Source organism: Podarcis pityusensis, assembly GCF_964106645.2.
Source record: "Podarcis pityusensis genome assembly, chromosome: 9".
Lineage (NCBI taxonomy): Eukaryota > Metazoa > Chordata > Lepidosauria > Squamata > Lacertidae > Podarcis > Podarcis pityusensis.
The window spans coordinates 22,081,517-22,108,026 of NC_138034.1; the positions used below are offsets into that span (position 1 = coordinate 22,081,517).

General features: G+C 43.5%; 1 protein-coding gene across 5 annotated transcripts in view; it reads left to right on the plus strand.

Moving 5' to 3' along the window:
• The window catches only part of DLC1 (DLC1 Rho GTPase activating protein), a 254,741-nt gene that overhangs the window by 19,188 nt on the left and 209,043 nt on the right, over positions 1-26,510 (plus strand). The gene's annotated exons all lie outside the window — the stretch shown is intronic.

Consider the following 26,510-nt stretch of genomic DNA (forward strand, 5'->3'; position numbering starts at 1 on the left):
AACTGAAAGCAGCGGTGTGAAACCTCGAGCCCATGGGGCTAATTAGGCCTGCTAGGCCTCAGAGGTTGGCCCACCAAGGTATGTTTGGTAAGCCATGCTGACCTTTCCCCCTGCATGCTGACAGAAAATGGAGGCAGTTCGAAAAGCATTGAATTTGGCCTGTAAAGGAAGACTCGGGAGCGCACTTAGGGTGCAAATCTGCTTCTTCCTTCAAGCCATAGCTTGAATTCAAGTGGTTCAAGCTGGGCAAAGGAATAATCGGTGGCTCAAGAGTACACTCCAAATTCTTCCTTCGCAGCCACAGAGTGAATGCATATCATATGACGACAGGTGGTTGACAAGTGAGTGACCCCACCCACCTGTCAAAGTGGCCCATGTAGGGTTGGACACCTCTGGATCCCCCTTGCCACAGTCTAGCTTAAAGGCTTCAGTTGGCATATTAGAAGGAATTCAAAGTTCACAGTCAGTCTACGTTAGCTTGGGGCTGGAGAGGGATCCAGTTAACTGCTTCATCTGGCCCTAAGTTCAACCTGAGATCAGCATAGCACTTAGTAGAGTCAAAATAATTCCAGTTAGTGTGATTGGCAAAATGCCTCCGGAGGGCTTCACGCTTTTCTAAGTTATCACAGTTTTACCTACGTGGAAAATGTAGGTGTATTTTGGAAGACCCTGCTCAGGAACAACCAGTACAAATCTGAAGGAAAGTGGACATCCAAGAGAAATGGGTGATAAAAGATTCAGGGTGGACAAGAAATTGCATTTTTTCATACACTGCACAGCTGGACAAGGGGTGGACAAGAAATTGCATTTTTTCACACAGTGCACAACTTGTGGTGATGGCCACTGTGGCGATCACACAGGGTCCTCGGACGTTTAATGGTCTATTGATCCCTGTGCCACCACTGTGCTCGCTTCCCCGTTGCCACTAACCCGTTACTCTCAGGTAAAATACTGAGTCCAGACAGTTGTTAAAAGTGAACCAAATAAACAAGTTTATTTTATAAACATTAACAAGTTTATGGTTTCTCAGATAATATTCCTGTCAGTTTCTCAACTTTAGTTTCTTTACTGGCTTATACCTTCCTAATACCTTCTGACTGATTATATCAACTGTTTAACTGACTCCTCTTAACAAATTCTCTCCCTCTCTCACACCAGACTAGCCCAACCCACAGACTTCTCTTCTCCGTTTCTTCTAACTCCAGATTGTCTTCTCAACCACCCTAACTCTAACTCCTAACTCCCCCCAAAACCCTCTGTGCTTAAACCTTATACACGGTTAACTCTGCCCCCTTGGTTCCCATTGGTTAGTCATTTTACAATAAGTTAACCCTTTCCTTATGAACCCAGTATGATGTCACACCCCTAGGAGGGCAAACGCCACAGCCACCAACCTAAGTAGCTTTAAAATAGTAAGAGACAAATGTTGGGGGGATAAGGCCATCTGAGAGGGCTGTTGGGCCCACGTCCTTCTTGGGGCTTCCCATAGGTGTCAGAGGCTGTGGGAAACAGGATGCTTGACTTAAATAGGCCTTTGGTATGAGCCTTACGTCCTTAGGAAAAGGCTTTTAATCAAATTAATGAAATTTCTCTGGGATGTTTTGACACTTCTTGATACGAATGTTCAGTAAGTGACTTTTGTCTAGAGACAGACTGTGCATTCCCACATTGCTGGCTCTGGCTGGGTGTCTCTAGGGTCAGGCATCAACCGGGTCACTCCCCTCTGCTCTTCTCATATCCGCTTGTACTAATTGGTCCGAAAAAGGGCAAATTTATGTCAGTATTGATTCAGCAGAGCAACCCCAGGATTAGCCTCCTTTTCAACGCACCTGAGACTCCCTACGGTATGAGGAAATGACTTATGTGAGGTGCTAGTTGGGGTGCACATAAGACAGTTATGGTCACATTTGAAAGCAATTTCTGGACAGCACAAATAGCCCCCCCCCAGCCCGCCGCCCACAATTCTGACAAAGGAACGGCAAGCGATTTTAAATCCCTTGTGACAAGAGTCCTCCCCAGTCCCCAAATCCTTATTCATGAGGTAGGATTAATTTTGCTTGCAGCAGGACGGTAGGATTAAACTGTAAGTGTTGCTTTTTCTCTGGCTATGTTGTTAGCTCTGTCAAAGTTAGACAGTGCCTGTGGCGAAAATCTTCAAAGCCTCCATATTTGACAGCAGCGGCTAAAGCGGAATGCTGACTCTCCCATTTTCCCTGTTGCTAGGAAGCATATGCAAAAGAGCAATACCAGGCCTCTGTGTCTGCTGCTTTCTATAAATTGTAGGTGAGATCACCAAGCTTCTCGGTGATTCAGTCCCAGGCAGGCCAGCCACTGGAAGAAGAATCTGTAGACCTTTCCAAACTGCTGCTTGCTGCCTCAGTAAGTTGCCCTGCTTAGACATCCAGAATGGTTAGGCTGGCCTTCACTACTTCTGGAAGACATTAAGATTTTGTTATGGCTGGAATCCATTGATCCTTTGATAGAAGATTCTAGAATCCCTCCAGCTCTTGTAAGACTATAAACTCTCATCCATGAACGTGAGCCATGATGGCTGGGGCTGATAGGAGTTCCGAGTCCAACAGCACACCTGGGTTTCTCTTCGCTGCTATGAACAGGACAAGCACCTTCATAGATAAAATCATATGCTCCCAATCTTATACATATTTACTCAGAAGTAAGTCCAACTGAGTCCATTGGGACTTCCTCCTAGACAAGTGAATGGAGGGTTCAATTGTATGCATACATACCTGGGAGTAAGCCCCATTAAGCATAGTGAGACCTACTTTTGAATGAATATATAAAAATAAAGTACAGTTTATTGTGGGACATGGGTGGCTGTGGGTTAAACCACAGAGCCTAGGGCTTGCCGATCAGAAGGTCGGTGGTTCGAATCCCCGTGATGGGGTGAGCTCCCATTCCTCGGTCCCTGTTCCTGCCAACCTAGCAGTTTGAAAGCATGAAGTGCAAGTCGATAAATAGGTACCGCTCCGGCGGGAAGGTAAACGGCGTTTCCGTGCGCTGCTCTGGTTCGCCAGAAGCGGCTTAGTCATGCTGGCCACATGACCCAGAAGCTGTACGCCGGCTCCCTTGGCCAGTAAAGCGAGATGAGCGCCGCAACCCCAGAGTCGGCCACGACTGGACCTAATGGTCAGGGGTCCCTTTACCTTATATATATATATAGGTTTGTAGTGCTCATCACATCACCAGTGGAGGGACATTTGTGACATATCCCCTATCTGCACTGTACATTTAAAGTGGTATTGATTTACGCTAAACAGTCACAACTTCCCCCAAAGAATCTTGGGAACTGTAGGTAAATTTTTAAAATGCCACTGTTTCCAGAGTTTCCTATGAAGAGGAGAGAGGGAATCACTCTGAGAACTGTAGTCAGAGATGAGAATAGAAGTCTCCTAACAATTTCCAGCACACTACAGTTCCCAAGATTCTTCGGGAGAAACCATGGGTGTTAAAAGTGGTATGATACCACTTTATGCAAATAGTGCAAGTGGGGCCTTAGCTAATGAAGCTTATTCCAAAAGCATAAATGACAAACTTATCAACAGAAAAAAAGCAGTGGAAAACTCACAATTTTGTTGCACTAACTTGTTTAATTAGAATTTATGCATTGTGGTGTTCTTCAGTTTAATTTATTTAGATTACTGTGTAATTTGTACTTGGAATTTACGCAAACACCATCATAAATATTATCTCTGTCCCTTAGGAAGCTATGGAATGCTATCCCACAGACTTCAGCCATGTTTGGATAGACACATGATGGATTCCAAACAATCCAAAAAGAATTTAAAACAAGTGCTGAACAAAACAGAGTCACTAATGGGATGATTCGAGGCCATGGCAGTGCAACCTTTTATGCAAATTTAAATTTTGACACATTTTTGCGACGGCAGGCAGCTATAAATTTTAGAAGCTGCCAATTTTGTCTAGACTGCAAACCCGAGAACCATACTGCAACTGTTATGCATCAAGTCAGGAAACACTTGGGTTTCAGCTGCCTAAAATGGTAATAAATGCAGTTTTATATATGACTTTATAACCGCTTGCCAGCATCTCCTTGACTAGCATCATGGTGCTAAAGTAATTGATGTACAGTAGATTCCTCTTTAACTAAATCATCAAAATCTTTTATTTCCCCAGAAAATAAACTATAAACTATGTTGATCTGAACTTAATCAAAAAGTCCCTGTTCTAGAAGTAGATACATTAAATCAAGAGAGTTCTTCATTTAGGAAGAAAGTGATATTACTAATCAAGAGTTCTCAGTAATTTTGGGAAATGAGGCACAGACACGGATGGGGTTCTTCTCCAATTGTGCTCTAATATTGTTTTTCTCCCCCCCCCCTAACTCCCTGCCTTTTCCAATCTTACTTTCGTCAAACCTCTAATTCTCAAGCCACTTCCTACTCTATCCACATTCTTCGGCTGCCCTGCCACCAATCCCATTTGCCCTTACTCGTTTATTTTCCAGTTCCTCTTCCCATTTAGATTCCTAACCCTTGATGTCACTGCTTATCACCACATCACACATCCTTCTTTGCCTCTAGGGCTGTGTGAAGATTTCCATAGCCAAACTGGTCTTCACGTATCTTGCAAGAGTTATCATCACTTCTTGGGATGCTGCTGCTCACACTAAGCAACTAGAATGCTTGTGAACATTCCTTGGGACTCATAGAAGCCCATTGACAAAGAGGAGTATGACAGCAAGGAGAGAGGTGGCAAACAACTATTGCCGTTTCGCTTCTTATATCCAACCTTCAATACTGCAGAATTTTCTTTTGCATCTCGAGGTCCCCAAGCCACCCCAAACAAACTCACACTTCACACATCAATTTTTGTTTAAGGTTTTTAGCATGACTTTGGCCACAACTTTATTTAAATACACACATGTGAGTGGTTGTTTAGGCATTGGTTACGACTGTCTGTCCTTGCCCCAGGGACAGAACTGACTTCCGGATTCCAGCGAAAGCCAGTCAGGGAAAACAATATTGGGGAGAAATGAAGCTGGGCAGCAGACCCTCACTTCTCACCCGGATGCTCCCGGGGGCTTGCATGGCCCAAGCCCGATGCCAGGCACTTGGATGAAAAGGGGTGGCAAGCCCCTGGATTCCTTTAACGGAATTCCCTTGCAGCACCACCATTGGAGGGGTAGGCACTTACCCCTCCACCAACCAATTTTAATCAATGCCTAACCGCAAACCTTACAAGTTGTGACAATTTGCTATGCAGTAGGCAAAAACCAAATGGCACCAGTCAATCAGCCAAATGGACAAAATTCCTACCAGGCCCCTGCCCCAACAGCAGACGACCCCATGACAGGCATAGCAAGGTCAATGCAAAAAAAATAATAATTCAGGGAGGGTGGGCGGGTGATCCGGTGAACGCAGCCCAAGAGGACGCTCAAAGCTGCAAGACCAGTATTTAAAACCTTTGTCTCGACCCACAAATTGGCAACATAGGAATCTCCCCAGAGACTCAGTTACCCAATCACTGCCTGTGGCCATCCAAACGTATCTGCCCCGCAACAGTGGGGTGGCCTGCTAGCTCCCACCCCAACACGTGCTCTCTGTTAGGGAGAACATGTTTTGTGCATGTGTCCACATACGCAACACTGATGCTGATGACCATAGCTTCCAGTTTTCAAGCTGTGTGTGTATATCGCCAATGCATTAAGATTCTCTGCGGGTAAGAATCCTAGCTCAGGATCACACCTTCTAATGCTGAACTCAGACCCAGCATGATGACATTGTGCAACCCCTGAGCAATAAGGCTGAGGTACCTGCATATTAGGGGCGTGGGTGGCGCTGTGGGTTAAACCACAGAGCCTAGGGCTTGCCGATCAGAAGGTCAGCTGTTTGAATCCCCGTGACGGGGTGAGCTCCCATTGCTCGGTCCCAGCTCCTGCCAACCTAGCAGTTTGAAAGCACACAGTGCAAGTAGATAAATAGGTACCACTCCGGCAGGAAGGTAAACGGCATTTCTGTGTGCTGTTCTGGTTCCCCAGAAGCGGCTTAGTCATGCTGGCCACATGACCTGGAAGCTGTATGCCAGCTCCCTCGGCCAGTAAAGTGAGATGAGCGCCGCAACCCCATAGTCGTCCGCAACTGGACCTAATGGTCAGGGGTCCCTTTACCTTTTTACCTGCATATTGGGGTGAATGCCACAGATTGCAGAAGTGTTTCTTTTTTAAAAAAACGTAGGGGGGAACCCCCAGCCAAGAAAACCCAGAAAGTGGGCAGGTTGTACATGTGTGCAGCCATCCAAAGAAAAGGGAGTAAAGGACCATATAATGAAAGTGAATCTTAAGCAACTTCTTTGCCCCTAAGGGGCTATATATCTACCTGTCTACCTACCTATCTATAGATTGCCCTTGGCCATATGGACAACTTTATTGAAGATCCATTTAACCCACAAAATGTTCTTCAACAAAAAGTAATGTGAGTAATGCCCCCAAGCCTGTACATTTATCTCTTCAGATCCAGAAGTAAATTCCTGGCCAAAAAAAAAAAAAGATCCCATGGTTTCATTGTCCTTGTTTGGGGGGGGGGGGATGCCTTCAAAAAGCCACTGAAAATACTTGTTTTCATTTTCTTTTTAACGTTGTTAGTGCTTGGAATTTCAGAAAGGGAAAAGCAACACTAGGGAAAGTGTATCACTCAACACCGAGGTGTTCCAGGACTGCCTTCTCCTCATCGTGGCTTGTTTATTTCTAGAGCACTCATTCATACCTGCACACTGATGCTTTGTAATTTACTGCCAGAGTAGAGAAAGAGATGAGCAAGAAGAAAGACTAAGGAAATATACAAGCGGAAATAATGTTTGGCCTCGTATGATTTGTTGGGTCATCGCTGGACTGGGCTTTGTACCTTGATACCATGTTCCTTTTTCATGTTCCACTCCCATCTGGCTCAGTTCCCTGGACATGACAACTCAAAAGATAATCTGGATGATAGATCTGGAAGCAAGGGCAGCATTTGGACAGAGACAGAGAAGCCTGTGATAGAGGAGGCTAAATGCTTGCTAATTTATACAGTATATATTTAAATCTGAGTCCATACCTGGCACTTTCTATTCTTCTTTTGCTTCCTTAATCCTTTCCAGTTTCCATGAATGTATTCATCGTTCTCCAATTCTTAGGTCATTCTGTACTGCCACTTAACAGGTGCCAAAGGCAGGACCAGCCCAACTGCTGGGCAAAATGAGGCAACTGCCTCAGGTAGAATATGTTGCATGGCAGCAGGGGCAGCCTTCTGGTTGAGCCTCCTAAGACCCCACCCCTTGTCCTGAGGCATTCTCTCTGCTGGAGGATAGGATCCTGCTCCCCTCCAAACTAGACTGATGCTTCAGGTATAGTAGAGGATGATATCCTGTCACCATTGTTTCTTTCAAAGATTTTCTTGTGTAACAAAACAAAGAAAGAAACAGAGAAAAGCCTCCACTTTCAATTCACAAAGTCTTTTTCACAGTTCCTTTATGTTCAGTATGAGTCACTATTATCATAGACATTGTGAGGTTGGAGGGAAAGAGGGGAAAGAGAGGGGGGAGAGGGGGGAATAATGATCTTTCATTGTATTGCTTAGTGTTTGTGCAGGGTTTTTATTTCTTCTTCTTTTTTGTTCACTAAGGAAAGATACAAATACACTTTATATACTTTACAAAATAAAAACCATATTCACCAAAAGAAAATTAGAATATATACCTATGTGGCTTCCCTCCACCACAACTCAACATCCTTTATACTATAATGTCTTTTTTACATTGTGTCTTTATATAAATCAATTTATATCCATTGATAATTTTACTCTAAAAATGAATCGTGATTGTGCAGGGTTTTTGTGTCAGCTTCACATGGGTAGGTCTCTCTCTCTCTCTCTCTCTCTCTCTCACACACACACACACACACACACACAGCATTGTTGAAGTAAGATTAAACTGCCAGCCAAGGCAGCTTTTGTATGTCGAATGAGGAGGGGCCGCCATCTTGTCTGTCTTCTCAGGCAGCAAATTGGACCCAATGCTTCCATACCTGGGTTGCGACTTTGAGCTCAAGGTGCATATCTGTCTAACTATTTGCTGCCACCTGTACATAGGCTGGCATTCCAGCTTTTTGAGGTGTGAACTTCCTCCTACTTCCTATATTAGGCATTGTAATGCTCTGCCCAGTTCTTAAATAGGACTTTTGTGTGTTAAATCCACTTATTTTCCCTTTGTTAACTTTCTATGCTAAAACTGGAACTCATACGCCCCTGTCTTGGCCAACATTTGTGAAGTCTGCCCTTCTTTCCATTCTTACTGCCAACAGTCCCCCCCCTTCTCTCTCTCTTTCTTTCTCCCCTCACACCTCCATAGAAGTAGTACAGTGTTTGCCAACCTGAAGCTCTCCAGATATTTTGGACTACAACTCCTGTTGGTGCCAGCCAGCACAGCCAATGATTGGGGGGGATGATGGGAGTGGTAGTACAACAATTTCTGGAGGTTCTCCAACCCTGGGTTATGCAGTCAAGTCAATAACATCTCCTTACCTGCTTTCTCTGGTGCCTTAGATATATGTAGGATAGGATATAAATATCCCTGGCTAACTTGCTTGATACACGCTGAACAACAGCAACAACAACAACAACAACAACAACAACAACAATAATAATAATAATAATAATAATTTTATTTTTTATACCCCACCCATCTGGCTGTGTTTCCTAGACACTCTGAGCAGCTTACAGCACACAAAAGATTGTAAAACATTAGATATTAAAAATGTCCCAATACAGGGTTGCCTTCAGATGTCTTCTAAAACTCAGATAGTTGTTTATTTCCTTGACATCTGATGGGAGGGCATTCCACAGGGCGGAATGTTAGTGTTAGTTACCGTATTTTTTGCTCTATAAGACTCACTTTTTCCCTCCTAAAAAGTAAGGGGAAATGTGTGTGCGTCTTATGGAGCGAATGCAAGCTGCGCAGCTATCCCAGAAGCCAGAACAGCAAGAGGGATTGCTGCTTTCACTGCGCAGCGATCCCTCTTGCTGTTCTGGCTTCTGAGATTCAGAATATTGTTTCTTGTTTTCCTCCTCCAAAAACTAGGTGCGTCTTGTGTGTCTTATAGAGCGAAAAATACGGTACCTTTTTGTAATGGCATTGCTTTAAAGAATCATACAAATACTATCAAAAGCAGTGTTAGAAACTGAGATATGGAAGCCATGAGCTAAATGGCACCTTAAACCTAGGTTATGGGCACCCCAATGGAGTATCTAGGCGTGCTTTTTTATAACAGGAATACACAACTGAAAATGAATGAACTGCAGCTAAAATCTTATGTTAATTTTTGACATGGTCTGTGAAGACTGCAAAAAAGCAAAGCCATACTTCCCCTGCCCGCCCCCCTAATATTCTTATGAGGGTCTCTTCTCCAGTCTTCAGAGATTGGCTGGAAGTTGGGAAGGCAGAAAAAGGTCCTCCTTTTCTTCCAGCAATGGCAGTTTTAATCTGAAATCTTAGGCACAGTACTGCACCCAGAGCTCAGAAACCACTTACGCTAACGAACTTCCCTGTCACAAAATGCCTCTGGAACAATGGGAGTTTTGAACGCTGATCAAAACAGTTTAGTAATGTAAGTCCTTTCATTGCACAATATAAGAAGGAAGGGAAATTAATTTAGCTACCTCTGTTTTGTAGCCTGCTTTAACTGTTAACATATAACAGCAATTTAAGTCTGAAGGAGAGCAAAGATCACCTGGTCCTACCAAAGCTATGATAGGAAGAGTGTGAAAAATTATTAAAGTGGTTGAGAAAATTAGGAAGCTCTCACTAGTATAAAAAATTGATGGGGGGGGCGAGAGCCAATGGAGTGCAGTAAGGAACTGCTGATCTTAAGTAGGCACACCATCTACAGTGTTCCTTCTCCAAAATAAAGATGTATGTTAGAAAACGAGGAATTAACACGTTTTGAAGTAAAGAGTTGGGTGAGATATTGCTTGTAAGACTGCATTTGTATGCAGTTATATAATGTGACATCATAGCTCTGTGACTGCACATATTTATCCATAGCAGGCATACCTGGGAACTGTAGTTCACTTCTTACAAAGTTACAATTCCAATGCTGTTAACAAAAGTCAGTTATTGTCAGGCTTTAGGTAAATGGCTTCCTCCCTCCCTTTGGCCGTGGATAAACAGAACAAAGCAAAAAATAATCTCTTACCATTTAAAGAGATTTTCAGGATCACTGCGAAAGAACAAAGAGTCCATTCTCGAAGTAAAGGTGCTCCCAGTTAAGGTTTACACCCCGAGTCATTTCTTCATCTTGCAACTTGATCTCACAACCGCTTTGCTTTCTGTACTGTACTGCCACCTTATCTGCTTGTTATGACCTTGGGCTGGGCAGATGTAGGCTGTCCAGCGAGAGAGAGTCTGTTAACTCTCTCTCTCTCCCAGTTCTTCTTCTCCTAGCTGTTCACCACCCAGTTCTTCCCAACTTTTGTTTTCTGAACTATGTCCCTCTGCAAACCACTGTTCCAAATCTATACTGTCCCACTGCTCCTGGGCAGCTTCAGGATCCTGACCAGGAGCAGGGGTGGGGGGAGGTTCCCACCATAACTCCTTTGTGCAGCCTTCCTCAGCACGGTCTCTGGCAGTTATAGGATTCTCTGAAGGAAGGAGGGTGCATTCAATACATGGTGTGGGTGAAACCAGTGGGGATGTATTTGTTCGCCATATGTTTTCATCCCATGTGCTAATCCGATGGACAGTTTATATTTCCTGATCTATTGTAGTACGCAATCTGCAAAGCTACATGTTTCCTGTCCCACCAAGTTATAATGTTGGAATTTAACGTTGCTGCTGACGTCTTGCCTACTGATGGCTTCTCACATATGTGAGAATATACAGTGTTAACAACACTGTTGTATCTATCTAACATAATTTCCAGTACTGCTGATATTATCTCCATGTGTTCTTCAGTTGTTTTCACTCACAAATAAATGAGCCTTCCAATTGCCCATCAACTAGCCCAGTTATTGTCAGTACGGGACATGAATGATGAAAGGACATGAATGATGGCTGGGGGGTTTCCTCCTCACAGTGAGATGGTGAGACTTCCTGAGCTGTGCTTATCAGAATTATTAATTTTAAGCATTTTATAATGCTGAAGCTGAACGGAGTAACCTGTCTTGTAGCTGTGTGTGATTGTGATGCTGAGAAGGGAAGACATGGAAAGTTTACTCCAACTGCTACTTAATTGTTGTGAGCTGCAGTGTCATGTACCATGGCAAACCTTGCTGTGTTTTTCCTAAAGATGTTTTTCAAGGGTTGAATTGTCATCCATGAACTGCTGACCTAAGTCTCAGACATGCATCTGACCGTGAGTAACTGACTGACATACTGTCTAGTCCTCAAGCGTTCAGCAGCCACAGTTACAGATATGTTCAACCTTGGGGCTGGGTGTATGAAGAAGACTGGCAGTATCGGTTCTTAGTTTTTCATTCCTAAAGTATAAGGAAAAATAATCTATGCTGAGAACAATGCGATAGTTTGTGTGGCTGGAATAAAACCAAGATTCCAAAGGTGAAAGGACAACTGGATATAGCTCACTCAACCATTTCCTAGTAAAGTTAAAAATACGTTTTGCTGGCGGGAAAATGGCATTTGTCATTTGAGAAAATTGCTTTATTTCAGGAGCAGTCACATGTAGCAGAAATTTCTTTGCCATGTGTGTAGGTTTTACAGTGTTTCCATCGTAATAGCACTGCTGAAATAGAGATTTTCAAGGATACACTTTCCAGAAGCTACCACTTCAGAACTAATAATTTAAAGACTTTCGCATTCTCTTGTGATCTCCAAGTAGGAAACACCAGCAGCTTTTCGTCTGTCAGGAAGTAGCCTACACTGATGTCATTGCCATGTTGCCAGAGCAAAGCCCTCTGGGAACCTGATTGAGGGCTCTCAGGAGTAATATCTGAAAGGAAATGTGTATCTTTTCCATTCATCACTACAGTGTTTGCTTGAAGTCACTACAAAAGCAGCCTTCAGAGAAATTACTTTGCTCAATATTTGAAGGCCAATAGGCTTTGTGAAGTTTTACAGCTGTGTGTCTTGCCTGTTTCTTTGGGGTGGGGGGAGAGAAACAAACTTTAAAAGAAAACCATGTGGGTGGAAGGTTTTGCTTCTGCTTTTTAACAGAACACTGAGGGGGCAATCACAAAGGTAGCATCAACTGACAATAATAGATTTTCACCATGCAGTTGTCACCTAACCAGGAAGATGAAGAACCCATGTGATTAGCCCTGAGCATATGGCGGCAGACCTCGAAACTGCACATCTGTGCGATGGGATGAAGTATGGAAAAGCAGCTTCTTATGTTGCTGACGTAATGCCTAAAGAGCATCTTAGTCACTGTGAAAATGAAACAGAAAGATGTCCTGAGCCATTCAAACTGCCTGTATTAGCATAAGCCTCTTACCAAATGAAGTTTGATGAAAACAAAAGGAAATGATGCAATGCTGCTGGGGACTCTTAAGGCCCCACCCCAGCTGAGGTGAGGAGAAATTAACACTGTGACGGCACCAGTGGTTGCAGGTGCTTGTAATGAAATGCTGATGGCATTGCTCAATTGTCCACCCAACGAACAAGTGTGTTTGCACCAATGCAGACAGATCCTAATATCCCATCATAATGCAATGGGTATATAAGGGAGTAAATGATTTAAAAGAGTAAAGGGTAACTTAGGACTCAGCTACACTGGCAAAGAAAAAGCACTTTGTATGCGTTATATATGCATTATAACACTGTGGCACCAGATGGCGCTGTGGAGTTCCACTTTTGCCAACCGATTTCTCATACAAAGTTTATAACGCATTTAACTGAAACGCTTCTTTGATGTGTCTAGATCCAACCTTAGTGTAGTTTTTTATCCCCCAGATCACTTTAGCTTATCTCTTTATTTTGCCCTTTGCACCCAATCCTGCTTGCTCGTCATAATAACTGCAAAATAAACAAACTCTTACTTCTTACTCCAGGCAAACATGCTTCTTTATTGGTAGCTGTGTATAGAACACAACTGAAACCGAAAAGCAGAGCAAATAAAAGTCCCCTGGGTGGACTCTAACTCAATCCCATAATACAAAGTTCTAATATTTAACACTGCAAGGTGATGGTACTTATACAGTGTGCTTTTTTCGAGATCGCTTAAGGCTCCTGAAAATTTCATCCTTGGTCAGGGAAAGTCTTGAGATAATGGGGACAGCCCTCTGTCAGATGAGTCCTTTATTGTGCATGCACCCTGCCGTATTCACTGAATTTTTCAGACTGTTAGAAAACACTCTTTAAGCAGAGGCTGTCATTGTCTGTCACATCACAAATTATTTTATCTCTTTAAATCCTAGGGGAGGCGAAGCACAGCTTGAGGGGTGTGTGCACCAATTTGCACCACCTTGGCCACAGGACTACCTATGTTAATTAATATATATTCACACACACATAATAGAACTAAAGACTAATTTAAATAAGGATGCAGTGGTCACTGCATTATTTCACAATTATAAAATATCATGGCTTTGCCCGAAGAATCATAGGAACTGTAGCTCTGTGAAGATCTACCTACTCAGACATGAAGGTCACTGAGTGACCTTGGACCTGTCACTGTCTAGGACCTTGTTGTGAGGATAAAATGGGGAGGGGAGAACCACAACACCAAATTTCAGTTCCTTGGAGGAGAAAGTGGTATACAAATGTAATAAATAAATCAAATTCTTTATCTTCAAACTGGTTTTGGACTGGGCAGCCCTTCAAACAGAGAACATCGTCAAATGGAGGGCTGTAAAGCAGCCCAAAGATGGGATCACAGTAATACAGAAGGGTGGTCACATGTCCACCCTTCTGTATTACTGTGATCCCATCTTTGACTGGTTCCTATTAATCCGTGACATTTCTGAAATTTGCCTTTCGTACCATGACCGAAGCATTAAATGTCGCCATCTTTCCACACATGCTCCGAGTCCTGGATGCATGTGGATGGCATGGCGAACCACATTTAAATCATTTTTGACAACCTGGATTTTCGATGTTTTGAAACTGTATCACTTTGCCTGGCCCAGGAGGGATGTGGGCTTAATAGCCGTTCATTTGTTCCAGGTCCAGCAGGTGTTGCAGGAGGTTGTGACATGTGTGGATTACTTGGCGCACTGTGAGGATGTTCAGAAATATTTGGTGTGGAAAAACATATTAAGTGAACGGATTCATACGGGGAATTACTGGCACCGGTGCTTGCTTGTAATGGAGCTCTTTTCAGCTTGGGAAGTTCAGCTAGATAACGTGGATGTCGAGTTTCATTTCTCAAAGGGAAAAGGGCCTCCTGTTTTCAAAGAGCCTTTAGAAAGTATTCTCAAGGAATGGCCAGCAGCCCATCAAAGAACATCTGGAGTGTATTTATGGACAGTTATTTACTTAAGTGACTCACATTGTTGTTGTTTTTGGAAGCGTATAAACCAAGGCTGGGGAACCTGTGGCCCTCCAGATGTTGCCGAACTACAAGTGATGGATTATGAGTGCTGTTGGATTCATGTTCTGCGTGCAGGATTCCCATAGGGATCTAGTTGGCCACTTTTAAGAACAGGATGCTGGACTAGGTGGGTCTTTGACCTGGTGCAACACACGTTCTTATGTTCCCATCATCCCTGACCATTGGCCATGCTGAATTGGGCTAACGGAAGTCAGAGTCTAGCAACATCTGAAGGCTCATAGTTTCCCCACCCTGATATAAACACTTGAAATTCTGTTACCGATCTGGATGTTTAGCATTCATCAGTTTGGACCATATTTCCATATATATTTTTGGATTTCCTCACACTCCTTCTGTAATAGCAGGGTTCTATGGTTAGTCCCAGGGAGGTGAACATACAATCTGTTTCATACTGTTTGATTCCACTCTTGATTTTGTGGGAGTTTCATTTTATGTGTCAGGCTGAGAAGGTAGCTGACACCTGACCAGAACCATTTGCTGTAGCAGAACTTGAACCACAGTATTTTTTGTTTCTCACTGTACAACTGTTTCAGAACTAGTTTAGTCTTGTTTTTGTTTGCTTGAGCAAACGCTGTATTACTGAGAGATCTGGTGAATCCTGCAGGGTGGGTTCTACCATACCCGTTTCAGCATACAAGTTGGGTTGTAACAGATGTTATGGGAAACATGGAGAGCTCACTGTTTCTCATTGCTGATTATTTTACAGTGGTACCTCGGGTTAAGAACTTAATTTGTTCTGGAGGTCCGTTCTTAACCTGAAACTGTTCTTAACTTGAGGTACCACTTTAGCTAATGAGGCCTCCTGCTGCCGCCACACGATTTCTGTTCTCATCCTGAAGCAAAGTTCTTAACCTGAGGTACCATTTCTGGGTTAGCGGAGTCTGTAACCTGAAGTGTCTGTAACCTGAAGCGTCTGTAACCCGGGGTACCACTGTATTTGTTTGCCACTTCGTTAAAAAAGAAGTCTCAAAGTAGCCCAATGACAGGATAAAATGCAAATTAAACCAATTAAAGAAAGACCCAGAAAAGAAAAGAACAACTTCTCACGTTCATGATGTCACTGCATTGCTCCATCCTGCCTCGCATCATTGGCTGGGCACAAGATATCAGTGGGTCTCTTGTTCCTTCCATCAAACCACTCCTCTCCCTTTTGGCCCCCCTTGCTGAGACTCACAATTTGTTAATATCTATGGGGTGGAATGAGGGATGGATTTGAATGACCTGCATTCATTCTTCCTCTAAGGACTCAGTACCATAAATCTGTAACATGGCAGACTAGCATAAACCAATAATACAGCAGAGTGTGTTTTCTTACCACTGTGGGAAACCACAACCAGAGCCCACATATTTTAAATAAGAAAACAGGGTTTGCACCATTGTGCATCTCTATTTACAGAGTGAGCCTTGCATGTAAATAGAACGTGTTTAAAAATACAGGAGCAACAGTGCTAAAAGAGCATTGCTGATTCAATCTGTACTCAATAGCTAGTGTGCATTGTAGCCCCAAGTAGGAACGTCAAGCTAGGAAGATGCAGTAGATCCGTTTTGAAAGTCAGAGCCCCTTCCAAAATTACCTTTACTGCCCAAAGCCAAGTGTAGAAGGACATAAAGATTCCACAAGAATAGTCAGCTGGATCAGAGCAAGGCCCATCTAGCAGAACATAAGCACAAGAGCACTTTCCCCTCTCATAGTTTCCAACAACTGGTATTCAGAAGCATAGCTGTCAACTTTCCCCTTTTTTAAAGGGAAATTCCCTTATTCCAAATAGGATTCCTCGCAAGAAAAGGGAAAAGTTGACAGCTATGTTCAGAAGCAATGCTGCCTCCAACTGTGGAGTTATTAAATACAATCAGATCGGGCAAAATTAATAATAATAATAAATTTTATTTATACCCCTCCCTCCCCAGCCATGACCAGGCTCAGGGCGGCTAACACCAGGTATAAAAACAATTGATTAAAATGCAACTTAAAAACAAGATTAAAATACAACATTAAAATGCAGTCTCATTTCAGTAGAAATTCAAATCAAAAACTTTTTGGGGATGAAAATGTCAAATCTTCACCAAGGCTAGCTATCCAAACTGGTCATACGTGGGCCAGAAAAAAGCCAGGGAAGTCCCCAAATAGGAGTTCCATCACAGAAGGAGAAAGGAAAAAGGAAAGAGGGGGAGGGGATCAAGTTGATTCCAAGCCAAAGGCCAGGTGGAACAACTCCATCTTACAGGCCCTGGGGAAAGAAATAAGATCCTGAAGGGCCCTGGTCTCATAAGGCAGAGTGTTCCACCAGGCTGGAGCCAGTGTTGAAAAGGCCCTTGCTCTGGTTGAGGCTAATCTAACTTCCTTAGGGCCCGGGACCTCTAGGGTGTTGCTATTTATGGACCTTAAGGTCCTCCGCGGGGCATACCGGGAGAGGCGGTCCAGTAGGTTCCTTCCTTGAGAACTGACTTGGTGCCAGCTTTCCTTCAAGGAGTTCAAGGTGCATACATCGTTCTCTCTTCCCCACCCGCCATTTTCTCCTCACAACAACAACCCTGTGCAGTTGTTAGGCTGAGGGACAGTGACTGGCCCAAGGGGATTTAAACTGATCTCCAGGGTCCTAGCTCGACACTCTACACACTGGCTCTCCTATGAGGAAAAATGAGCAAAGAAAGGGCATGATAGCAGTTCTCTGTTTCTCATGATGCCTTTATAACAGGGTTCAACTTCCAGGCTCCTTTCTGAATGTTCAAGCTCCAAAAAGATAGGTAGCCACCTTGGAACATGTCATCTGCCACACAGCTGTGTAACTGCACTTGTTGCAAACCTGGAATTAGGAGTAGATGCCTCCCAGCTCAAATGGCAAGAGCTAGCTTTTTTCTTTTTAATGCCAATGTAGCAGAAAGAAAAAGGGGAGAATAAAAACAATTGCTAGCTATCTTTAACAATAAAAATATTTCATCAGTCTTACAGTAATTTAAACATACAGATTGATACAGGCAGTCTGTCTGTCCAAATAGGTATCAAAATGAAATTATTATTATTATTTGTTAATTAATTAAATTTGTATACCACCCTTCATCCATAGACTCAGTGTGGTTCACAACATAAAATTACAACATAAAAACCACAAAATGCATCATAAAATTAAAAACACTGACAAACCAATAACCCCCTCATTTAAAACACATTTAAAAGGCCATTGGATGTCAATTGACAACAGTATAACACGTGTTCAAATGTAGAAAGGAAATTGAGATTTTCAAAGCAGAATGGCCATTTAGCCTTCCAGCCTTGTAATATAAGTCTCTCTGCCATGCTAAGATCTCCTACACCCACTTTTGTTGGCCATCTGTTAGTCCCCACGTTATTTCATTAGCTTGTGAACTTGGATTTTTGTTCTGGGCATGGAGGGTAGAAATTAATGGGAAAAGAGGAATACAGCAACTTTAACTTATAAGCCAGATAGCCGTGAGCTGATGACAATGATATTACCTTCTCATTTGCTAACAATTCCTCTTTGCCCCAACCCAAAAATATACTATCAAATCCTGCTATTTGCTCCCTGCTGAGTGTGTTTCATCACACCCCTCTATATAGTTCTTAGTCCATGGGGAAATTACTAGCAGGGGATCTGGGAGAATTTTATAAAGCAGGGGGAAGTGGAGAGGAAGAAGTTTAAATTTCACTTGAATAAACTGCTCTTCATTCTCAGGGGCTCCTGTGACTAGCCGGTCTCAACAAAATTACATTGCAGTGGAATTTGCTAAGCAGAAAGCTAATCCATGGGTCCTTGATGGAAAACTCAAAAGATCTAGTAATTAGCTCTCAAAGGACTCAGCTGGTTGTTTTACAGCTGCGAAGAAAACACAGCAGAGAGTTTATTTATTGACCTAACTATCTGATAAATCAGGACAAGAGCAGAGTCTTGGAATCTTTTTCAATAGACCACCTCCTGATCCAGATGAGGTCAACACCCCCACTCAACTTCCTGTCCCAGAATGTGGGGAAAGTCTGGTAAACATAAAGCTGCGCAGGATTTTAAAAGTCTCTGGAGAGAAGGTTTGTGGAAGTGGGTGGCTTTTAATGGAACGGTCCTTTTGTTAGCCGTAGTACACTGGGAATTCATCAAAAACACACAAAAACTGGGCTTTATATATTTAGCACGTCAATAAAACGTTTGGAAATAGCAGGAAATGCAAGATTCAGTGGAGTAATGTTGCACTTCTCTTTCTTTCTCTCTCTCTCACACAAACACCTCCTGTTTACATAGAAAAACTAGTTCATTAATCCACATACACCCCCCCACAAAATTTGCTTTATCTTCAAGAAGGACAGATTCATTGACCGGTTTCCATGCATGATTGATATGATTTGTTTCTCAGTAGGTCACATAAATATATTCCACCGTTTCCCACCATATATGGCAATAAACATTGTCCATTTCTTTGAGAGCAAGTTTGCTGTCAAGTAATAGTATGCAGCCCTCCCACCCAGCTAGGGTTAATATTACTTAGATTAGTGGTTCCCGATTAGCTAAGTACAGGGGACCCCCTGTTTTTCAAAAGCCAATCCATGGATCCCCTTCCCTTGATTTTTCCTGCCTGAAACTGTGGCCATGATTAAGCACTCCTACCCACTGGGGACGTTCACTCAGAAATGATCTCATAGAATCATAGAATCATAGAATCATAGAGTTGGAAGAGACCCCAAGGGCCATCGAGTCCAACCCCCTGCCAAGCAGGAAACACCATCAGAGCACTCCTGACATATGGTTGTCAAGCCTCTGCTTAAAGACCTCCAAAGAAGGAGACTCCACCACACTCCTTGGCAGCAAATTCCACTGTCGAACAGCTCTTACTGTCAGGAAGTTCTTCCTAATGTTTAGGTGGAATCTTCTTTCTTGTAGTTTGGATCCATTGCTCCGTGTCCGCTTCTCTGGAGCAGCAGAAAACAACCTTTCTCCCTCCTCTATGCGACATCCTTTTATATATTTGAACATGGCTATCATATCACCCCTTAACCTCCTCTTCTCCAGGCTAAACATGCCCAGCTCCCTTAGCCGTTCCTCATAAGGCATCGTTTCCAGGCCTTTGACCATTTTGGTTGCCCTCCTCTGGACACGTTCCAGTTTGTCAGTGTCCTTCTTGAACTGTGGTGCCCAGAACTGGACACAGTACTCCAGGTGAGGTCTGACCAGAGCAGAATACAGTGGCACTATTACTTCCCTTGATCTAGATGCTGTACTCCTATTGATGCAGCCCAGAATTGCATTGGCTTTTTTAGCTGCCGCGTCACACTGTTGGCTCATGTCAAGTTTGTGTTCAACCAAGACTCCTAGATCCTTTTCACATGTACTGCTCTCAAGCCAGGTGTCACCCATCTTGTATTTGTGCCTCTCATTTTTTTTGCCCAAGTGCAATACTTTACATTTCTCCCTGTTAAAATTCATCTTGTTTGTTTTGGCCCAGTTCTCTAATCTGTCAAGGTCGTTTTGAAGTGTGATCCTGTCCTCTGGGGTGTTAGCCACCCCTCCCAGTTTGGTGTCATCTGCAAATTTGATCAGGATGCCCTTGAGTCCATCATCCAAGTCGTTGATAAAGATGTTGAATAAGACCGGGCCCAAGACAGAACCCTGTGGCCCCCCCACTAGTCACTCTTCTCCAGGATGAAGAGGAACCATTGATGAGCACCCTTTGGGTTCGGTCAGTCAGCCAGTTACAAATCCACTGAGTGGTAGCATAGTCAAGACCACATTTTACCAGCTTCTTTACAAGAATATCATGGGGCACCTTGTCAAATGCCTTGCTGAAATCAAGGTAGGCTACATCCACTGTGTTCCCTTCATCTACCAGGCTTGTAATTCTGTCAAAAAACGAGATCAGGTTAGTCTGACATGACTTATTTTTCAGAAATCCATGCTGACTATTGGTGATCACAGCATTCCTTTCTAGGTGCTCACAGACTGTTTGCTTAATGATCTGCTCCAGAATCTTCCCTGGTATTGATGTCAGACTGACTGGGCGGTAATTATTTGGGTCCTCTCTTTTCTCCTTTTTGAAAATAGGGACAACATTTGCCCTCCTCCAGTCTGCCGGGACTTCGCCTGTTCTCCAGGAATTCTCAAAGATGACTGCCAGTGGTTCTGAGATCACATCTGCCAGTTCTTTTAATACTCTTGGATGCAGTTCATCTGGCCCTGGAGACTTGAATACATCTAAACTAGCCAAGTATTCTTGTACTATCTCCTTAGTTATTCTGGGCTGTGTTTCCTTTGCTGAATCATTTGCTCCAAATTCTTCAGGTCGGGCATTGTTTTCTTTATCGGAGAAGACTGAGGCAAAGAAGGCATTGAGGAGTTCAGCCCTTTCTGTGTCCCCTGTTTGCATTTCACCATCTTCTCCTCTGAGTGACCCCACTGTTTCTTTGTTCTTCCTTTTGCTACGAACATACCCATAAAAGCCTTTTTTGTTGCTTTTAACCTCTCTAGCAAGCCTGAGTTCATTCTGTGCTTTAGCTTTTAGTTCATTCTGTGCTTTAGCTTTTAGTTCATTCTGTGCTTTAGCTTATAAACAGCAACATAAAGCAGCATTTGGAGGAGCTGATTCAAGGTGCCTCAGTAGCCACTCACAATTCTCTTAAAAACAATTACCCTGAACCATGATTAGTTCCTGAAAATCTCCTTAATAGCTCCTGAAGTCTATTGAAATATGACTCCCATTATGCTAAAGGATAAAGAAGTTATGTTTTCCTCCTTTGGCCTGAATCGCCCATTGTCTTTTTCTTTTAAGATCAGGAAAACATATTATATGAGAGTTATTTTTGTTCTGGGTACCCCTACAGCTGCCTAGTCTGTCGCTTGTTTTCAGCGGTACCTTCTGAAGGCAGAGTGATATAATCAAGATAGCAGGTTTACCAAGTTTAAATAATGTCTGGTTACCCTTTTAGCAACATCCAGACTGAAGTCTGACGCATTGTACGGGATGCTATCATTCCCTCGGTCTTTATTGCAGCTTTGTGGCGAGAACCAGGTGTTTTAAGCTCCCACCATGTAGTCTTGGCAACTTAAAGCATGCATTTCCTTCTGTTTTGTCTCTATTTTTATTTATTACCTAAACTGGGAAACTTAGGTATCATGTTCCTCACAGCTGTTAGGGTGTTCCCTTGTTGATACATTAGCAGCACCTTTTAAACTTTTTACATCTGTGTGTTTTGCTTCTTCTTCTTTTTTAAAAAATAGCTAATTTATGTTTTCATTAGGGGGTTGAAAGTGCCTATTTTTATCTGATTCCACTCCATACTTATTCCGGAAGCATAATTTGAGTAAAATGTGATAAACATTCAAATTAATACAGAAGTGTGTGTGAAAATACTGTGTGTTTATCTCACCCTTACTTGTTTCCAGCTTTGAGCATAATTGGATTAAAATTTACCCCAATGTATGGATGAAGAAGGTGTTGCTTGATTCTTTGGCTTGAATGATTTGTGGCTGTTTTAACTCCTGGCAACTTTTCTAACTTTGGCAGATGAGCCAAGAGATACCATACCCTTCAACATTTCTTCAATGAAAATAGGGACATCCTATTCCATACTACTACTACTACTGAACAGCCCTGGGACTTCCAGATATAGGGCTGTATATAAATTCAGTAAATAATAATAATAATAATAATAATAATAATAATAATACCCCACCCATCTCACTAGGTTGCCCCAGCCACTCTGGGCAGCTTCCAACATATTTAGAAACATAGCAAAACATTATAAAAACTCCATTATACAGGGCTGCCTTCAGATGCCTTGTACAGTGGTACCTCGAATTAAGTACTTAATTCATTCCGGAGGTCTGTGCTTAACCTGAAACTGTTCTTAACCTGAAGCACCATTTTAGCTAATGGGACCTCCTGCTGCTGCCGTGTCGCCGGAGCACGATTTCAGTTCTCATCCTGAAGTTCTTAACCTGAAGAATATGTAACCTGAAGCGTATGTAACCCAAGGTACCACTGTATAGTTACTTATCTTCTTGGCTCAGGGGGTCACATAACTCCATATCCTCCAACATTTCTCTAATGAAAATAGGGACATCCTGAGGAAAAGCGGGACATTCTGGGATCAAATCAGAAACTGGAATGGCTGCTGTAAATCTGGAACAGTCCCTGGAAAACAGAGACACTTGGATGGTCTGAGACACCGCATATGCAGTGGCGTAGCGTGGGGGGTGCAGGGGGGGCCGGCCGCACCGGGCACAACATCTGGGGGTTAGGGTTAGGGGGCGCAAATCCACGGGTTAGGGGGCGCAAATTACTTGCCTTGCCCCGGGTGCTGACAACCCACGCTACGCCACTGCGCATATGAACCTGCTACTCTCCTCTTGGACTCTTAATTTCTGAGAATTGGAAGGGAGGATGCTCTCAGCTGCTTCTGGCTGGTTGCCCAGGAAAGTATAAAGACAATGAAAAGTTTCTTACCGTACTTTTTTATTTTAGTCTTTACAGAGAGAGGCTATAGAAACCAGCCTCTTGGATAATGGCATTGTCCCAGTTGAATCTCCTGTCGGCATGCAGAGGGCCGAGAGGCCAGGTGGCAAGCCCCAACTGGGCCGTCTCCTTCCAGCCATGCCGCTGCGAAGACCATCACCTCTGCCCAACATAAATCAGTGACCCGGGCTTCACAGGTTCTGGGAGAGGGAAGGTCTGGAATACTTTCTAGTGACCATGTGTCAGCCAGCTGCTGCTCCTCCGGCTCTACCTACTCCTCCTCTCCCATTATTTCCCAACTTTTCCCCTCATCTGCCTCTGAGCTGTGACCTCCCACAAACCACTGTTGTAAATCTCTACTGTCTTCCTCCTCCCCCTCCCTGGAAGGGTCAAGCTGGAGAGTTGGTCTCCACCATTCCTCCTCTGCCCAGTCCCAGACGTTACCCCCTGCAAAGCACCTCCTGTCTCTGCCACCAAACAGCTCTTGCTGTTGGAAAGTTTGTTCTGATGTTTAGTCAGAATCTCCCTTCGAAACCTCCAGTCTCGGAAAGGAAAATAAATTAGCAGGGTCTGTCACCACTGTATCACTTTCTTTGGGTTGTTCCCAACATTTAAAACAAGAATTCCCCCTTTCTTCCAGTGGTCATATGTCATATAAAAATGCTTCCAATAATAATATATTTCATTCAGTATAAAGATCAAGGGTGTTCTATGAGTTGGGCAATTTTTCATGCTTTTGTAGCATGGAAATAGATCTTTCTAGATTATGCTTATTAATTTTTAGTCTTTGGGTATGTACAAATAACACACCCAAGGCTTGCATGAGATGATAGAAACTGCAGAACAGTTTATGATTTGTCTAAATTCCAGACTTTTACAAAGTCTCATTCAGCCTCCTGGTATTTATGAATAATTCCTAAAACTCGTGTTTTTAAGCTGTGGCATCTGATAGAAGGCAGATGATATACTGTAGTGTCTTTGGGAAGCGCAAATTAGGTCTTTGTTGAATGGCCTCCCATTTCAAAGTTTAGGTCAAAATTAGGGATCAGAGAGGGCGAAATATTTCCAGATAAACTCTGAATTGCAAAGATGGTCACCTTTTTATTGTGTCTACTGCCATTGTTTCATTTGTCACTGCTTCAGCACCCTCCCCCCCCCCATCCATGTCTCGTTGCTACATCTTTCCTGATTGGACAAATACAGTATGTGGTCCGATACACAGGGCCATCTTAAGTATATCTGGCACCATGGTGCAAAGATCCCTCTGGCACCCTCCCCCCATTTCCCAGAGTTGACAACCTTTTTATGGTGCTGCCAGCAGCTTTGCGGGGCTGGAGGAGGAGGGAAGTGGCTGGAGGACGGCTCCTCTGGCAAGGAAGAGGCAGAGGCTCCGGATCAGCGCTGCTTCAGCAAGGCGGGCGAGGGCGGCGAGCCAGTGTTGTGTAGTGGTTAAGAGTGGTAGACTCATAATCTGGTGAACCGGGTTCGCGTCTCCACTCCTCCACATGCAGCTGCTGGGTGACCTTGGGCTAGTCACACTTCTCTGAAGTCTCTCAGTCCCATTCACCTCACAGAGTGTTTGTTGTGGGGGAGAAAGGGATGTTAGCCACTTTGAGACTCCTTTGGGTAATGATAAAGCGGAATATCAAATCCATACTCCTCCTCCTCCTCCTCCTCCTCCTCCTCCTCCTCTTCTTCTTCTTCTTCTTCTTCTTCTTCTTTCCCCTCTTCCCTGGCACCCGTGCCGTGGTGGCCATGGCAGGCGGAGGCTCCAGGCGCGGCGCTGCTTCGGCGCGGCATGGCGGAGGTGGGCGAGGGCAGCGAGCTGATGCCGGGAGGCGCTGCGTCCAGCCGCCTCTGCCTCTTCCCTGGTGCCCTCCAGAACTTGGCACCCTGGCACCCCACACTACTTGCCTCTATGGGCAAGACACCCCTGCCGATACAATTGTAGATTACATAGAGAACATGATGGTGCTGCATGGTCTGTTGGATTTGCTACATCACAACATCAGATGAGTGCCCCCCCCCCCCACACACAAAAAGGCCAATTGAGAGTAAGGGCAGTGTCTCCTGGATCATTTGCAGGTGATTCCAGCCAACTGATAAGGATGACGATGGGATGGCAATACAGTGCTACCTTGCCAGTCATGTTTGGCTACGTGCTTATGTCACTTTGGAGGGAAAGTTCAGAGTGACAACAATATTTTCTGAGCTGGTGGACACTTTTTGCTGCCTTTTAGAGCAATCACCAACGAAATAATCAGGGCTTTTCAATGCTGCCACAAATGTTTGCAAAAAGTGGAACCCGCTGACTGAGGGTAATGTTTTGAATGCAAGAGGATAACTACTGTATAAAACTGACTAAAGTTTTCTATGGCTTCTGTTTTCAGGAGCTGGGCAAATACTGTTCACAGCAATAAACATTCCATATAACTTTAAAGACTTAACAGAATCAAACTATATTGGATTTGACCAAAAGTTTAGCCTTTCATCTTCCGTATTTTGAGGTTTTAAATGAATGGAAGCACATAATCAGAACAGTCACTTTAAAAACAAATAAAACACATTGCACATTATTGTGCTTTATTAAGATGCATGTCAGTTAGTTGGGGGTGGATGACAATGGACCAAGTAAGTGAATAAAAAAGAAAATGCAAAATATATCAGATTGATAACCAAGGGTACAGGTATGTAGCTCCAAGAAAGAGGAAGACATCAGTGGAGAAACTTGTCCAATCAGCAAGATACACCTTTGAGAGGCTGCTAAATGTCGGGGTCCCCCCCCCCTTCTTCCTTTGCACATCCTTTCCCAGTGTCTTGTGTGAAGAGTGGTATGCATCCTTCCTATGGAGAGATGGATGTTCTGGCCCCATGTTGAAAAACACACATCTTCTCCCTTGCATTGAGTCTTGGGAGAGGAAGCACAAATCTCTCATGATTCATCTGCTGACAGTTTCCAAAGCATTCTGAAGCCGCTGTTGCAAATTTGTTCTTTTCCCCCAAACTGCTTGGCTGCATGGATGGCTGTGAGAGAAGCGGTAGAATGGGGGGAAGAACTTCTGGACATCTGATTTAGTTTAGCAGTGTGGGAAAAATTCCTGACAAACTGGGAACCAAGGAGAATAGCCTTATTGACAGCACCTTCCTGGCTACAAGCAGTTACAGCGCTATGCTACCCATCATTTAATCAAGTTAACTTTTTTTTCTATTGCTCTCAAGTCTGCAGGAAGCCTCTAAATTCCAGCACAGGGTCCAGTTTCTAATTCAAAACACACAACCCATTTCCACACACAACACACATTTTGAAGGTTGTTGTGAAAGAGGCTGTGACATTTTGGTTACTGAGGCAGAAAATCCAAAGGGTGTTTCCCACAGTGGTGAAATAACAGATGACAATGAAATTTTAAAAAAACACAAAAACTTGGTGATGGGTGCCCTTTATAGGTAATCCAGAGTCTGATACCTGAGCCAGACTGTGCCATCTTGTACCAGTAAATAACCATTGAGAGTCACCACCCATAAGGAATTAGGAGAA